Genomic DNA, 15,339 nt, shown 5'->3' with positions numbered 1-15,339 from the left:
CTGCACAAATGGAGCTCACTGAAACGTATCCCCCACTGACGCTAATCGCACTCCTTTCTTCAAAAGTATTGATCACATATAACCCAGCCTCCACTACCATGACACAACTCATATCTACCAACATCACAAGAACTCATCCCTAGGTAGGAAAGGGTGGGGGTATCAAGGGTGTTTGGGGGGTGGGCATTACCTAGGTGGGGTAAAAATGGAAAAAAATTCACAGTGGCAAGTAAGCGTTTACACTCCAAGAAACAAAAAAAGATAAAAAAAATGTTGGTATCAGTCCGCAGTTAGTTTACCTTCTTTAAGGATGGCACTGTTTGTACTTAGAGGATTGATATATTATTTCAACAATGCCTCGTGATGGAATAAAAATGTGTTCATTTAATGTCTCGGGTCTTAATAATTGGGCAAAGTGACAGAAAGTGGTTGCGGAATTACGACAGATTCAGCCCGACATACTGTGTATACAGGAGACTCATATACCTTGGGTCAAGCGAGATATAATGATAGAATTGGGATTCTCGATAATATCCGCGTCAGGTCAATCAGGTATGACCCGTGGAGTAGCTATTCTGGCCAGAGGCAATCATGTTATTTTTGGTCGGGCCTTGGCAGACAAACTTGGCCTGTGGGCTATAGCTGAATGTGGGTTTGAGGGAAATAAGATAACGCTTTGCACCATTTATGGGTCTAATTTGTATGATCCTGGGATTTTAGTTGAATTAAATACTGAATTAGCTACATGGCCATACCCCTTGGTAATTTGTGGGGATATTAATATTAATTTGACCAATCAGGCTCTTCAAGAGGGCCCCCAGAAATATGATGGACGAAAACCAAAAGTCTTTAAAGCACTTTATGATTTAACTTGTGACTATGGCTTAGTGGATGTTTGGGGCAAATTAAAGGAACACGATATGGGTTTTACTTTTTATTCTCACATACATAAAACATTTGTCAGGTTGGATTCTTTTTTCGCACCTACTTCGTCTCTAACTGATGCGTCTATTCAGGTATATCCGAGGATTTCATCGGATCACGCACCCATTGTCTTAGAACTAGCGTTATATAGGGGTAGGTCTTAATGTAACTTTTTTTTTCTTTTGCCCGGAAACTTTGTTTAAATAAAGATTTTAAGGAACATATGGGTTATTGGATTAAGGATTTCTTCTTAAATAATAATGTGTCAGCACCTATTACTGCTATCTGGGATACTTTTAAGGCCTGCTTCCGGGGGGAAGTTTTCAGTTTTAGCTCATATCAACAGAAGAAACGCAAGTTGGAGCTGGCTCGACATTATGAGGGTCTGAGAGAGGCAGAAGGTGCTTTAACTATAGGGATTGCTTTAGGTGAGACTGGTGTTTCTGGATTAGTGAATAATGTGGCTAAATACTGCGCAAAGGTTTTGGGGTTTTGGAACGATGAGAATGCTAGGAAACTTTTAACATCGAAACAGCAAATCTACGAATTTGGGGAGGCTATAGGAAGACGGCTGGCTTTGCGGCTTCGCATGAAGGAATCTGCTCGAACCATTCAGGTGTTGAAGGATCAGAGTGACGTATTGCACTCTGACCCACATCAGATACTTTCTATTTTCCAGCAGTTCTACTCTACTCTTTATACTCACCAGGGAGGGTTGACTGGGGGTGAAAGTTTATTTCTGTGGGAGGGGTTGGTTTAATTAGACCCTTCTTTAGCTGAGCAACTGGACACCCCAATATCTATGATGGAATTAGAAAGAGCAGTAAAAAGCTTGGCCGCAGGGAAAGCGGCAGGACCAGATAGGATTCCTGTAGAGGCTTACAGACTGTTTTTCCATCTAATTAAAGACAAGATGCTGAAGGTGCTCCAAATGGCACAGTTGGGGCAGCCACCCAAGTCCTGGTCAGAAGCTACGATTGCAGTGTTTTGTAAAAAGGGCAAACCTCCGGAGCTGGTGGGATCACATCGCCCAATTTCCTAAATAAACTGTGACAGCAAAATGTATTCCAAAATGTTGGCCAATCGCCTATCCACAGTTATTACCTCTTTGGTTTCTTTAAACCAACATGGTTTCATTCCTCAACGTGGAACCACTGAACACGTTAATAAAGTTGTAACATTATTTGACATTGCTGATACAGAAAAGAGGGAGTTAGCGTTCATTTTATTGGATGCTGAGAAAGCGTTCGACCATGTTGAATGGGGGTATTTGTGGCAATTGTTGGATCGAAGCTGTTTTGGAGATAAATTTATTGTAGCTCTGCAAGCCTTGTACGAAGCCCCCTCTGCTAAAATATCTGCAATGGGTTTGTTATCGGAGGCGGTATCTATAACTCGGGGCACCAGTCAAGGCTGCCCCTGTTCTCCCCTTTTATTTGCCCTTTATATAAATCCTTTTATAGAACAATTATCCAATAATGTTCGTATTCCCCCATTCTTGGTTTATGACTATCAGTTCTGTGTGTTTGCTTATGCAGACGATATAGCTGTGACAACTGTGGTTCCCTCTCTTGCTATAGAGGAGATTGAGCGGTTAGCCACAGAATTTGGATCTATTGCTGGGTACAAGCTCAATGTGTCAAAAACGCTAATTTTGTGCTCGGACAATATTGTCTGGACTGATGAGCGGGTAGTTAAAGAGGTGACATATTTGGGCATTCAAATTCGATCTTCTATGTCCGAAGTGATGGATGTGAATTGGAATTTATTGATTCGTAGTGTTAAAGATTCTTTGGACAGATGGGGGCGATTATATTTTACATTGATAGGGCGGTGTAACATCATCGAAATGAAGGTTTTGAAGTGGATGGCAGCTACTTCAAACGAACGAGATTTAAAGTTTTGAATAGTAATTATAAAGTTTGGAAACTATTACATATCCCGATTATAATGGGAACAATTTCATATTATACGCCCCTGCATGCACTGAAGATCCTAACGGGTATATTTGGGGATAATATAGCTCAAGCCTGGAGGAAAAGAGGTATTAAGAACTTAGGGGATTTTTATTCTGTTGATGGGGTGTGTAAATCTTTTGATGAATTAGTTTTACAATATGGTGTACCTAAAGCGCAGTTTTTCACATTTTTGCAGATTAGGGATTTTTTATTTCGGACTATTGTCAATATGGCACCCCACTCTCTTATAGAGATGGTTAGACGACAGCCTAAAATTGGAGTTGTATATCAGTCTCTGCTAGCCGATAGACTAGATGATTTGGATAAATATAATATTAAATGGTCTAGAGAGTTGGGAGAAACAGACATCGTGGTTGAGAAACTTATTGCACTCTCTAGGGAGACATTAATGTCAGCTAATCTGAAAGTTCCATTTTTTAAGTCTCTATACCCTTGCACGAATGGTTAAATGGGGGTGGGGTCTGATGGAAAGTGTTTTCGCTGCGGGGATGATAACGCGGATAGTTTACATATCTTCTTTAGCTGTGATAAATTGTCTAGATTTATAACGGATATAGAATTTTTTTTATCTTTGGTTATGAATTTTCGTTTGACAATTACACCTGCCATGATGTTAATAGGGAATCTGCCTGAAAGCAGCATTTTGAATACATTACATCTACATCGACAGTTGATCTTTTTCTCTATGACTGTCGCTCGTCTCTGTATTGCCAGCGAGTGGCTCCAGAAAGATCCCCCAGTATTTGAACTATGGCGGGCAAAAATGTGCAATTTATGTAAGTTAGAATGGGGATTATTTTTTGTTAAAGGGCCTAAGAAACGTCAGACTAGTATAAATATCTGGGGTGCTTTTCGTGAATATGTTGAGGGTTGACTTATTCATCTATGTATCTATTTGTTTATGTGTTTCATTTTATCTTTCCATTGAAATATATTGTATACTGTATATTGTTCTATGTAATCTTGCTGCTGTGAAGCTATAATTAAAAAAAAGAACTCATCCCTGTCACTATATCCTCTAGCACACCCACCACAAACATTAACCCCAACTCCATCTTACGCAACTACCAGGATCCTCTCAAATCCACCCTCACTTCCCCATCAAGCACCCCAGTCACATGCGCCACCACCGAAAACCATCATTCCCAAGCTTACACTCCCATCGAGTCTTTCAACCTCTTTGTCCACCACCACAACTTACACTCCTCATACTCCATCCTCCACCAACGTTCACACCCTATACCTCAGGACCTTGCATTCACTATCACCAACAGCCCGCTTCTTCAACCATGTCATACATTCCAAACTTTACTATTATCAAAACACCTCATATCCCGTCTATAAGCCAATACTGCTGACTTCCCCCACCACTCTCACATCACAAACAACCTAGCATCCACTACAGTCACACATCCCTTTCTACTTGTCCTCCACCACTGATATTCTTCAGGCGCTGTCCTTCACTATTACATACATCCCTCACACAAGATCATCTACTACCAACACAAATTACACTCCCTCATGCACCAGTGCACTGTAAAGCCGAGCCTACGATACTACCACAAGTGACATCGCTCATACCCATCCTCCAACAGATTTATTGACAGCACCTAATCCTCCTAATTTACACCCCTCCTATATTCCCCAGCATGACATCCTCACCAAAACCACCATCATCCTCACCAAGACTACCATCATTTTCTACTAACCACCACACCTCATTCTGCACTAACACCAACAACCCTAACAGCCGATCATCCACTGCCACCGATAGGCCTTATAATCTATCATCCACCACCGACAACACTGTCAGTTCTCTAACCTCCCCTCCACCACCAACTTGTTTCAAACTTCACCCTCTGTCAAGTGGCACCCCTCATACTCTGCTGGCAACCCCATTCCCCATAACACATCGCTCACCAGCAACACTTAAACATAACTCAGTCTTCTGAAATGCCTTCTGCAACCACAAGTAATTATTGCATCTTCTATCACTCACACTCGTACTCTATAACCAAGGCACTTAACTCCCTACCATACACTCCGACTAGCTTCCATCCTACCCCGTTCTGTAACTGTATTGTATTTATATTGCGCCTAGTACCCCTGATGAGGCATTGAAGTGCTTATTGAACCCAAAAAGGATTAGGGGGTGGATTAATATAGGGAAATGTGAGTTCACTCAAGTGCTGGACATGATTGTCTGTTAGTTGGATTGAGTAGAATAATGGAGGAATAGAAGAGGGAAGAATTTAGAAAGTGTTTATTTGGGAGATCATAGTAGTAAGATGAAGTTTGGGATGTCTCAAGTAGAGATTCACGAGGGAAGAATTTAAAGAGCGTTGTTTTGGGAGATCACAATACCAAAACAAGGCTTGGAGTGAGGCAAGGATGGATAGAAAAAGGAAAAGCCCAAAAAGGTCCACCCTGGAGATTACAGCAGCAAAACTAGGCCCGGGATGAGTTACAGAGTACAGATAGAGGACATATTAAGAGACTAATCTTAGATAAAGGCAGCCGGGTTCTGGAGGATTGCACTGCCCAGTCAAGTCACGTAGATTCCAAAATATTGCCCACCTCAGATGGCCAGCTGCCACTTGACCGCAAAGTTGAACATTCATTCAAGAGGTATGAGAGGCAATATATATACAAAGTAAATCACAAAGTCTGTGTTTAGAGAAAGAAATGAGTCCATGTTGCTGTTTGTAGCCTTGGTGTGTCTTTAATACAGATGTGCTTGGTTTTCATAGATGAACAGCCAACGCGTTTTGCCCAAACATGGGCTTCTTCAGGGCTGTAATATCATACAATATATTTACATATTTAAAATCCCAAAATTAACCAATTATTAAGTGCAGGATTAAGGTGACATTTATCTAAAGTGCTCAGGGTGGAAAAGGCACAGGAAAAGAGAGGGGAAGTGTATACTAAGGGAAGAGAATCCTTTGGAGAGTAAGTAGAGAAACCAATGCTGTATCACAGCCGGTATGAGAGTTCAGGTTTGAAGCAGTATGAGGAAGGGAAAATCCAACCCTATGACAAAAAAGTGTCAGTTTAGCCCAGAACGGTGCACCAAACCAAAAAGTGGAAGGCTAACCCGATTGGTCGGCTAGCTTGAGTATATGTGAGGAAAGGTGGGTTTATCAAAATCCATCAAGTGCTCTCACTGTGCTAGGAAATACACCACTAGATCCCATTGTGAAATAATTAAAATGCCACAAAGAAAAATATTGTTTCTAGAGTACGCTTACCGATTTGAGGATGCTGTAATCTCGCCAGGGAAGTTTAGTTAGGTCTGCAAGTGTTCATGTCTGTGTCGGGACATAGGTAATGAGGAATTTACCTAGGCAATGGAAAATTTGTTTAAATAAGGAAAATCCCTATTAATGCGCAAGGTGAGATTAGTGAGTAATCATTCTAACAAAACTCTTATTGAGAAGGACTATTGGTTCATTTAGTGAGAGACCATAGGTCTCTGTCATATAGGTCCATGTCAGAGGCAAGAGGTGTCTGTGAAAAAAGGCCTGAGATAAGTACGTTGTTGTAAGCGGGCCACGTAGGTTATGCAAGAGAAGGCTACATAGTAGTATAAACATATGGGATCCCAAATGAGTAAAGGAAATCCGTAAACGCTAACAATTAGCCCATTAAAAGTCAATTAAATCCTAAAAAGCGGCATGTAGCTCGCCGTAGCCCAGAACCGTGGTGCGCTATTGAAAAAAGTGACTGGTATGTTGACCGGTAGTGCGTGTCCTGCCCAGTATCCAGTTACAATAACACTAAAGCAATTCAGAAAACACAAGCGGTTGTGCTATATTGTGGCGCGCTCGTGATGGGGTGACTAGTATGGTACGCAAACTATCAATAATGCATGTTTTGGGTAATTACAAGTAAATGAACATGGTACAATCTAGAAATTAATTAATTTGCGGCAACAGTCTAGTTCCTCTGACACTCACAAAGATAAAGTAGAAACGGCTATGGTATCAGTAAGGCATTGGCGGCAAGGACCTAGTTCTCCGTGCTGCCTGCACACCCACAGACAGTACTTTTACGATGAGGATAACAGAAGCTGCTGCGAAAACAGTTAATATGCCAACTCATTAAGAGCTGGATCCCACAACAACCACTCTATCTGCGGCTGATGGAAAGCCCAGGAGTTCACCCATGCTGCTAGCACAGTGGCTCACCCCCTTGCTTACTTGCGTTAATTGCTTTGTATGCGGGCCGTGTCCGGTGGCGTCTAGTCCTGGCGGGAGGGAGTGATCTCTCTTAGTCATCCCGATTCCTGTCTATGTAATAAACCCATGTAGCACTTCCGGGTTAAAAATCACTTCCTATGCACGTCTGGTCCAACAACCCAGTGTCGGAAGGCGGCCATGTTACTAGTCTCAAAGCCAAGAGACCAATGATAAAAGTTAAAAAGCGTCGATCTGTGGATAAGCGGTGTACTAACAAACACCGAAGAAAAAAAAAAGAAAAATTGTTATCTACCAAAGAGCTTCAAAAAGGGCAAGTGGTAAGACTATGTAAATAATTTAGTAGAGTAGGAACGCAATCGGGAAGTAGCGGTGGTCTACAAGAACGCAATTGAAAAGGTTGCGGTGGTCTAAAGGAATCAGTGATTTGTAACGTGAATGATTAATTTAACATAATGTTGAGCTGACAGGAAAGTAATCATAAGGCATAGAGAAACGGAGACAGGACAATAATTTTCTATTAAATACAACTGGTGATACGGCAGACAGAGTCATAATACAAGAAGTACATGTATGTAGTTGACCGTTTTGTGGTTCATCATATTAAATACATTATTGGAGTGCAGAGATCAAGGAACTAGTTGACCATCTGGTGGTCCATCATATTCAATACATTATTGGTGAGCAGAGATGGCAGAAATTGCAAGGTTCGAAAAACACCGGTACAGATATACAAACGGCTGTTATATGGTCCAAAAAGGAATTAAGACAGAACATGCAAGAGTTTCTGAGGGTATGCAATTCAGACAATATGGTAAATCAGCAGTAGCTTGATCAGTCTGTACATGACAAGACTTAGTGAGGAAAATTGGTTGGAAACCAGATCGGAGCACAATTAAGGGTATGTCAGTTAGTGTGTTCAGTGTGTTGAAGGAGTGGTTCAATTGATGTGCACCTTAGCTATAAAGCGGGGACAGATCCCAGGAACACAAGGTGGTATATAGTACACAAGTACAGTAACGTAACATACTGGTGCTAAGGAGCAATCCTGATAATCAGGAAGCCCAGGGCTAACAATCTCATAGACTGGGCTGACCTGTACACTGTTCACAAGGCATTGGGGATACATCACGGTGAGCCAGACCCATAGCAGTGAGACCCGACTGCACCTAGGTTAATTCTCCATCTATGTGGAGCACTCATATATGTATCTCAGGGTGGTGCATTGGTGACACATTTATAAGAAGTAGTGGATTTCATTGTCACTTTTAAGACCCAATGTGGAAGAGAGTAGGATGCAAATCCATCTGCGTTGAAGTTGTCTGAGGGTCAGTTCCCTGTCTCCTCTCTTGCTGGCCATCACAACATCAATGCCATGGAAGCGAAATTTAGTTCTGTCAACCCCACACTTGCAATCTTGTGAGACTAGAGCACATGATGTGTCCCCATTCAAGAACGCTCTGCAGTGTTCCTGCATGCGGGTTTTGAGCTGTCTTACAGTGCTTCCCACATATATCTTACCGCAACCACAAAATATTATGTGGATCACAAAACTTGTAAGGCAATTGATGAACTGACATGTCCTGTGTTGTGTTCCTGTGTTGTATTTGTAGGTGGTGGTCTTGTTAAACCCTAGGTTGCAAATATTGCACGAGCTGTAGGTGTAAAATCCTAATGGTTTGTGCCGCCAGCTTTGTTGCTGTGGTGTTTTACATAATGTATAGCTGGGGCACATCGAGACCCTGACAGTTCTACTCTTCCTGAAAGTCAAGGATGGTCTTTGGGTGATAATGTTGTCCACTCATGGAGCCCCCTTCAACAGTGACTAGTGTTTGCCTAGTATCTTGAACACCTCATGGTTGAGTGTGGAGTGTGTTGTGATGAATGAGAGTCTGTCCTTTCCCATTCTGGTGTCCTTAGCGTTGCTCTTTAGTGTATCCCTTCTCTTGAGGTTCCTAGCCCTGTTTTTAGCCATGGTCAGCACACTTTGTTCGTAGCCCTTTCTACTGAGTCTGTTCGAAGCCAATTTGGCTTGTACTTCAAAGTTGTCATCCTCACTACAGTTTCTATGGATGCATACCAATTCCCCATATGGGATAGCCTTCTTAGTTGATGCTGGGTGAGAGCTAGTGTAATGTAAGATGCTGTTGACTGCAGTGTCTTTCCTGTACAGTGTACTGTGTATTCTGTTGTTCCGGACATACAGCTTGAGGTCAAGGAAATGTATTGTAGACTGCAACATCTCAAGGATGAAGGTGACATTAAGTGTGTTGGTGTTGAGGAAGTTGAAATATTCCGTCAGCTCATGTCCTGTGCCAGTCCATATGATGATGATATCATCTATGTAGCGGCCCCAGAACTGGATGTATTCAGTCCATTCTGAGGCCGCTCTTGACCATGCATGGGTATGCTCTACCCACCCCATGAAGAGGTTCGCGGACGAGGGAGCACGTTTGGATCCCATCGCAGTCCCCTGTTCTTGTTTGTATCAGGTCTGATTGAACAAGAAAAAGTTGTTGTCCAAGATGAGATCGATCATTGTCAACAGCATTCGATTGCGATCAAAGAGGGTTGCCTTTCTTTTCGAAAGAAAAAAGTTAATAGCTATCCTCCTGAGATACCTCTCAATGCATATATATAGTGATTCCACGTCGAGCGTGGCTAACCACATTTTGTCATCCCATTCAAGGTCCTCAAATTTGTTGAGTATATCAGTGCTGTCTCTGACATACAAAGGCAGGTTGATCACTAAGGGCTGTAAAAAAGTGTCAACAAATTTTGACAGGGCTTCTGTCATAGAGCCGATGCCAGAAATGAACCGACGTCCAGGTGGAAAGGGCTGTTTCTTGTGGATCTTCGGTAGAAGATAGAGACAAGGATACCTAGGGTTATGAATGAGGAGGAAACTGCACTCCGTATCAGACAAAAGGACCACTTCCTTCCAGTGTAGGAGCTGACCATTACTCAAAGCGGTGGCTGTATGGCATGGATTGTTAGTGAGTCTAGCATATTAAGAGAGGCAAAGGATGAGACAGAGTAGTGCACTTGAGAGAGTCAAAGGTTTTTTCCTTTAATACTTATTATTTGTTCTACAGTATAAGTAAAGCAGTAGACACGCAGCTACACAAACACACAGAGAGGGTATGCATATACAAGGAAATCAATACACAGAGATTCAAAGTTGTATTGCCTAAACTCAGACCTCCAAGTGCTGCGCTTGAAGCCAATCCATCTATGCATTGTTTTCTCAATCCAAACCAACTGAGCAACTTCCACGCAATTTTCCACCCTCTGACATAGCACACACTTCATCTTCAATAACCACTGACAGACACCACTCACACCGTATTGGCTTATCACCCAGAAACCCCTCACACCATATACACAACCAACAATCCACCCACATCCACTCTTATGCAATCCCCATACCACTCCTAACACGCCGGCCCACAACCGGTCTTCCACCCCAACGCACCTTAAATTCTGTGCAGCGAGACTTCTACCAATCACACCAGTGTACCCTTGCCTCCCGGATAAACACTACACTGAACCCTCTGCCAGTAACTCCTCCCACCCCATTCTCCACCACTAGGAACCCTCTTGACACCTCATCCTCCGCCATACCTACCTTCTTACATCCCATTTTAACACCACACACGCCCCATCCCCCACCACCCAGACTGATACCATACCACCACCATCGACACCCTCACCCCTCCCCCATTGCTGAAAATGATTAACCCCACCCCCGCCATTCTTCATGGTGTTCACCCAACACTCAAACTCATCCTTCACAACTACTCACAGCATACACGACCAAACCCCCAAGACTGCCCTCACATCACATCCCGTGACAGCATCACTGACACATCGTTCCAAATCTTCCGACAGACAACCCTCACATACCATTCTCCAGATCTACAGACACGAGTTACCCTCTTACCATATCCTCCCACGACCCCACAGGAGTAAGACCCCACTGCATGCCACCAGCCAGCACCCCCAAACAACATCTCATCTCTTAAAGCGAAGACGACCACTCACCGACCGTGTGCCCCAGTGGAACCACTCTATGGAGGCAGGCGAGGCGAGCAGGGATGGGAACGCGGTGCTGGAAAATGTGATATTACATTCGCAGACCACCATCCCCACGGTCTCATTCGGTGATAGATGCGCGCTTCTCACCCTGCGCAGGGAGGGCGGCCAGGGGCGCACGGTCCATCCCGGGGACGTGCGCGCGTGGCTGTGTTTACAGCCCGCAGGAGCGCCCAGACGCAGAGGGACGCGGAAGGCACCGCTAGATGGAGTAAAATGAGACTGGATAATGTGACCCTGCGACCCGATGATTTTTTTGGGGAAAATAAGGATGCTGTTTAATTAAAAAAGAACAGGTATTCGATGGACAGATGGAGGATAACAGTCATTAATTGCCGGGTAGGTTGAGCGCTCTTGGCGACGGCAGGTGTACGATGGGTCCCCCCACCTTCCGCTAGGAGGGCTCATCCTGGAGCAAATCAATGGCGGTGTTAGAGCGGCGTCACCAGGGGGTGGGGGGTTGGCGGGAGAGGAGGGACCCGGGCCGTCCCTTTGGTGTAGGGGCCCACTGGGAGTGCCAGGCGAGACGGCGAGGGCCCATTGCTGTCACTGTGGCGTGTGCCGAGAGCGCGCGCACACGCGCCGTCAACCACCGTACGCTGCGTACGGATGACTTCCGCAGGTACACGTAAATACTTGCGGGCAGACAGACTACGTCCACACGTGCGCGCTACGTGCAGAGTAAGACTGCTGAGGCTCGTGCACTGTACTGCCGTGTGTACATACACAACGCACACGCTGCTACCGCGTTCCTTCCCTCCGTGCGCCAAGTGCTGCTATGAAGAGTCCACGTTACTCACACTAGCTGCTACTACATTGAAATAACGCACACACACTGCGCTCGTACTGCCTTGTGCACATAAAAACTGCATTTGTACCTCTGCCATCCTTGAATACTGCTACTACACATATGCACGTTGCGCACGCTACTTCACAAACATGGTTACCACGCGCACTCAGTGCATCCCAACATGCCGGCTTCGTTACATCCTCTATCCCCACGTTACCGATTTATGTGTACACTGCGTGCACACAACCATCACACGTAGACAGACGTAGGGGCAAACACTCCAGTGCTGCGGCTGTGCTCACTACTGTAAGCAAGGACATGCACACCGCTTCCGTCATTTGTAAGCACTTACCACCAAGGCTCGCTCAATGCAATGCATGCAGCTGCCACGCATACCACTCAGACTCATATCACGTGTGACCACTGTTACCAGACATACACAGAACCTGCTAACTTGCATCACAATTTCTACCAGGCGTCCGCACTGCACACACATACCTAACTTACTTATTCAGTGACTAACTGTTGCAACTATATACTCACACTACACTACTTTCACTGCCTCTAACACATATTCACACAGGTACACACACACATCGTAGGCATTGTGTACAAACCTGTTACTACGCGCCCATACTCAATATATTCTAATACCGTACTTCGTGCATCAGTCTGCCGCTATGTACTTTAACAGTGCTTCCAGACGTGCTAAAGGGGGCTACACATGCACACTGCCACCACACCTGCACACTACTGTCACGTGTGCGCCTGGTTACCATTTCTACACTGAGCAACCTCCCCTTTCGCTCGTGTATTCCCCGCACTACTCTAAATTTACTCTGCTCGACCGTTTTCCTTTCTCTTCCACAGCCTTTGCAATATCCTTTTTTCCCCAGTTAATTTCTTCATTCTTTGCCCACCTCGCTTCTCTTCCCTATCTTTTCCTTCCTTCGAGTCGTCCTTCCTCTACTTCTCCCCATGTACCCTTTTCACCGATGCCTTCCATTCCCTCCCCACTCTCTCAATCCATTCCGCCTTCTCTTCACCCATACCTCCATTCCTCATTGCCTTCCATCCCGGACTCCCCTTCCCCTCCTCCTACTACCTCCTCCCTTCTCTCCCTCCTCCTGTCTCTGGGGACCAGCATCCTTCCTCAGCAGCATCTTCCACTGGTTGCCATGGTAGCAAAGAGGAGATTGGAGGCGGTGGTGGTCCAGGAGGGAGTGATCGGCCCTGTGCTGTGGTTTTCACTGTAATTCTACACAGGAAGGGAGGCAGCTGGTGAAATGGTAGGCATGATCCGGGAGGAGGGGAAACGGCCTTCTAGCACTTGAGTCCACGCACAGCACCGCCCCCCCCTCCACCCCCTTTGGAGGAGAGTCAACAGGGCCCGCCTTTAGCATGTACGAGCTGGACCCAAAGAAACCATGGACATGCCACGCACACAGGGGCGTAGGAGACACTAAAATTCTGGGGGGGACAGGGACAACCTTGTGGACTTTCCAGTGACCCTATACAAATCACTGCCCGTTAAACAAATACAATCGCATACTTTCGAAGTGAAATATTGAGAAAAGCAGGCATGTTGTCACAGTTTTCATGTATGCTTTATTGTTATTTACATTCATATAGTAATCAGACCAAATGTTAAAGAACCATGTATATGAATCTTGCTGCACCAAGCAACATAGGTCGCTTACTTAGGTTGAGGGCGTCGTATTTGCAAGTGCATTATGATTTGAAAAGTACCTGCTTCTGCATTCCTGGTCTCCAGCAATTTTCAGGCAACAATAAAAATGTGAAGATAACTTTGGTGATTAATGTTTTTTATTGAGAGAGATCGAAGGTTTGTCTAGTGGAAGTTTTGACTCTTGGTGAGGTAGACACAGTGGGTTAATATGCCTGCTGTAAAGAATGTGTAGCACGCAGATAACAAAATGCATGTCATGTAAATTGGTCAGTGAGTTACTGCTTTTGTCTGAGAAATTATTTTGGTATTTGCAGTTTATAAGTTAAAATCCTAACATTTAACAGTGAGCTATTAACCGTCATCAAAGAGCTGCATGAAAACTTCAAGGTATAGATTAGAATATTATGATTTTTCCCCAGTCTTTCCTTATCCTAAAGTTGGAAAATGGGTTCATTAGGATAGAAATCAATTCTGATTATTAAAGAGAAACCCCCCCCAACCATGGTGTTATGTTTTAAATTCTGAGTTTGTGCTTCGTTAGTGTTGCAAAGCCATCCTGTGCCCTCCCCAACGTTTTGCTGACTGGTACTGGTGGTACCTGACGCTGACTGACCCTGGCCTCTGCCTGAACAGGCACAGGGCCAGTGCTATTCTGAAAGAGACACTTAAAGATACTGTGAAACACCTACATACACTAGGGTACACTATGGATTAGGGTACCCCCATGATTGGCATGACTTCTCCTATAAGGCCCTAGTTTATAATAGGGCAGGGAGATTAGAACTACCTTTAAGTCCCTAGAATATAATAGGGCATGGCAGTTTAGAGGCCAGCAGCCCTTTCTGTGTTTGGATGTGTGCACTGCTGAAGCCTGAGGTCAATTTAAAAGTAGCCCTGTGTTGTAGGACTGCGTTTAAAATACAAATTGTGCCCAAACTCGACTTTTGGGTTTGGGAAACTTAAAAATTGGTCAACTACAATGCTGGGGCAAAATTAAGTCAAGTGGAAATTTTTTTCAACTTAACTATGGCTGTATCATATTTGCCACATAATACATCATCTGCTGCATAATCTAACAATTTGACCCAAAACAATTTTGTAGCTCAAACGGATCAAAAATTACTAAAAGAAATGTGACTTATGTTCTGTGAAGTGCAGGGACCTTTGCAAAGGTTGACTGGTCACCTTTCCCTCTTCTGCATATGTATGTTACACAGGTACTAATGAGACAAAAGCTTTGCAGAGGCTGTTAGTATGTATAAATATGTTAAAATAATAAAGTATCATAAAATGCACCACATCACACTGCAGCCTTTTTATTGTTGCATCATTTAGTCAACACTGCAACATAATTTTGGCCTCCGTTGCTGCATAACTCCAGTGGCCCGAAAGAAGGCTGCACATGTTAAAAGTGTTTGTGCATGAAGTAGAGACCATGAAGTTTGCAAATTTAGGGGCTGATTACGAAGGCAGGTGGACTTCAGTCCATCCGCCATCGAATCGGGGAATGGGATTGCTGGCCTTCAAGGAGGTGGCCCCCACAATAGGCATTACAATGCGACCGCCTCTATGGCGTTCGCCGTGCCTATCTTTTACATTGCAGCAGGTGCTGCTGGCTGCATCATCTGCCGCAATGTAAAAACTGACATGTTACATATATCA

At 44.2% G+C, this 15,339-nt stretch overlaps 1 protein-coding gene across 3 annotated transcripts in view; it reads right to left on the bottom strand.

Annotated features, from left to right (window-relative positions):
* The window catches only part of JPH4 (junctophilin 4), a 412,372-nt gene extending 399,305 nt beyond the window's left edge, over positions 1-13,067 (bottom strand). The window contains exon 1 of one of the 3 annotated variants that reach the window (XM_086923699.1): positions 13,040-13,067. The gene's annotated coding sequence lies outside the window, so the exon portion shown is untranslated. Of the gene's footprint in view, positions 1-11,146; positions 11,597-13,039 lie in introns of those variants that run through there. The other 2 variants (XM_086923700.1, XM_086923698.1) reach the window with 2 other exon arrangements.
* Positions 13,068-15,339: the final 2,272 nt, after the last annotated feature.

Source organism: Lissotriton vulgaris, chromosome 5, assembly GCF_964263255.1.
Source record: "Lissotriton vulgaris chromosome 5, aLisVul1.2, whole genome shotgun sequence".
Classification (NCBI taxonomy): domain Eukaryota; kingdom Metazoa; phylum Chordata; class Amphibia; order Caudata; family Salamandridae; genus Lissotriton; species Lissotriton vulgaris.
The sequence above is the reverse complement of the archived record's forward strand: the minus strand, read 5'-3'. Positions and strand labels throughout refer to the sequence as shown.